Raw genomic sequence first — 2,915 nt, forward strand, 5'->3', positions numbered from 1 at the left:
AGCTGTGAGGATAGAGCTGTGGTGAGGATGAAGCTGTGAGGATAGAGCTGTGGTGAGGATGAAGCTGTGAGGATGAAGCTGTGAGGATGACGGCTTCATCTGCTGGGACTGAGCTTGAAAACATGCTGTCTAACAATGATTCTTGAGAACACAGAACTGCTCCCAAAAAATACTGATGGTAACATATACATGAGCACCCCCAATTAATACAGTTAGAATAAACTGTCATTTCACACAATAGTAAAATCTAAACCATCCTATTAAGATAAAGCAAGCCAAATCACATGAAACATTCTAGTTTACTCATTTAGGTCCAGTAGTTCAAAAACATGTTTAGCCACTAGATGTCGCCACGGTGGTGAGGTGTTTCAAGCATTCTACAGAATCAAATCCTTTTTGAACCATCATTCCGAATGATTTCATGTTGCAACAGTCCATTTCTACCATTCCAAGAAAAACAATCAGGACAAGAGATGCACAGAGGAAGCAGAGGGAGAGAGAAGGAGCCAGAAGCTCTGACTCCAATTCTGAGGCCTTTGAGGGAGTCACAGGACATGTGCTGGTGAGACCGGGACTGGGAAGAGATGAAAACTGGTGTATGTGTACCATCAACAGAGTTCATGTAAGGAAACATGAACAAAAATAGTTGCTTAGTTCATCTATTCTCTGTTTGAAATTTTTAGGCAAACCTGGAACTGCTGGAGTCTGGGTTCAGGAAGATCAACTCCTTATTTAGTTTCTATAATAAACATCCAACTTTACAACCTGTCAAAAAATAATAATAATAATAATTGTTTCCAACATGGCTAGATCCCTTCAACTTTGATTGCTTTTCTATTTTTCTATTAAAGAGCCATACACTTAAAATTATGTTTTTTTTTATTAAAACAAAGGAATACTGATCAAAAGTAGGTAAAAAGTGATACAGTTGTAGAGTTCTGTACTTCATCAAATGTTTGGTGTCCAAAAGGAAATGCTACTGGATGAAATGAACAGAAAACTGACACTAGGTTGTGTCTAAATGACTAAATGTTGTTAGAGGTTTAATTCTGTTGTGAGAAACGCACTAAATCGATGGAGAAAAGCTGTAACGGAAGCATGTTGTTCATTGTACAGCTAAGCTTTGAGCCCACATGAGCATGTGCACTCCAGCCTATCTATACACAAGTATACTTCAGGAACCAATATTGTTAAGGAAAGAGTAATAATATGTCAGAATATTACTTTAGGACCCCAGCCCACCACCATCAACATCACCACACACATACAGACAAAACACTCCAGTCACCTTTTGAACTACTGTAAAAGTTTTCTCTGAGGTCTTTTAATTATGATGATGTTGTTTTTAGCCAAAATCAAAACCCTGTGTCGTTTCTAGGACATAGTTTCTGCAGAGCAGCAGGAGTTCATTAGAAATTCACTTCTGAGTTGTGGGCGGGACTGTAAGAGTGTCTTCACTTTCCATCAACTCTTTGTTTACACTCCCTCTATCTTACTGTCCCTCACACCCCAACCTAGCATTAGCAGTGCAGCAAAAACAGAACAATTTCAGAGCCGTACAGTTTAGATCCAGATTACAGCTCAGACTGTCATGGTACACCCACGCTCCTGTTCCCGCTCCTGATCGGGCTCGGCTGTCAGCACTCAGCACTTCACCTTCAGAACACTGTTACAGAGGGGCCTGCTCCAGCATTCATTGACAGTTATTTGCCTTCTCTGGTGCAGTACCCTGACCGTACTTCAGCTTCTGTTTATGATGTTATTTTGTCTCAGGGCTTTGCTCAAGCTCGCCACTGAAATCTCCTGTCTCCAGGTTCTTCACCTGGGTCTAACACTCCCATCAACCTGTCTGGAGTTCTACATCAAGAGCTCTACCTGCAGTCATGCCACCCACCCCATCATCAGCTCCACTCCTGTCCTGGACAGGAGTGGAGCTGATCAGGATCACTCATCTCCTCACGACGTACACAGATTCTAGTCTGCTACATCCTTCAGTCATAGTACTCTGGTCCCAGCAACCCACTCCCCACAGACAATAAAGAAACTTTCTATCTTCATGCCTTCCGTGGTCCCTCCAGGTTATGAGCATCTGCTTCGCTCTGAAGTCATGACAGATGAGGAAAACAAAGACGTTCATGGATCTCTTTGTCCATAAGTGGATGCATCAGAATGGAGCAAAACAAGGAGACTGTAGGTCTTACGTAACAACTACAGCATTTAATTATCTGCTCATGATTCATCCTAATTTCAGTTAAAAAAATATGTTACAAGTACATGTTACAGTTTTTCTCAATCCTTTTTGTACATTTCTCACAACAGTATTAAAGTTTACACCATTAGCTTCAGTGATTTCAACATCAGCTTCAACGTTTTCAGTTATCAATTTCAGTATCCACAGCGGCCAAATACAGCTTACAGCATTCACACTATCATTATCACAGGTAATGCTATATATATATATATATATATATATATATATATATATATATATATATATATATATATATATATATATATATATATATACATGTCATGATTGTGTTAAAAAGTTACAGTTTTAAAGTTTTAAAAATGTAGTTTTAGAGTGTAAATGTTTATCCTGTTCAGCTCGTGACCTAAAATGTGTTTAGGATTTTGGCCCCTTGTGTGATTGAGTTTGACACCCCTGATTGAGGTAAAAAAAAAATTGGAGTGTATCGTATCATCACAAAGTAAGTTGACATTTTAACATGGGAATGTCTGGAGCATGTAATGAGATGCCTGTGGAATCATGTGAGACCTTAAACCCTGCACCTGCCACCTAAGCGCTGTAAATTGTGTTTGTTGTGACTGGCGCCTGAGAAAAAACATCATTTTTGTCTAATTGAAGGAGTTGAAATACAAGTCAACTTTACAATATATTGAAACTGCAGGAA

This window comes from Oryzias melastigma, linkage group LG8 (assembly GCF_002922805.2).
Source record: "Oryzias melastigma strain HK-1 linkage group LG8, ASM292280v2, whole genome shotgun sequence".
Taxonomy (NCBI): Eukaryota; Metazoa; Chordata; class Actinopteri; order Beloniformes; family Adrianichthyidae; genus Oryzias; species Oryzias melastigma.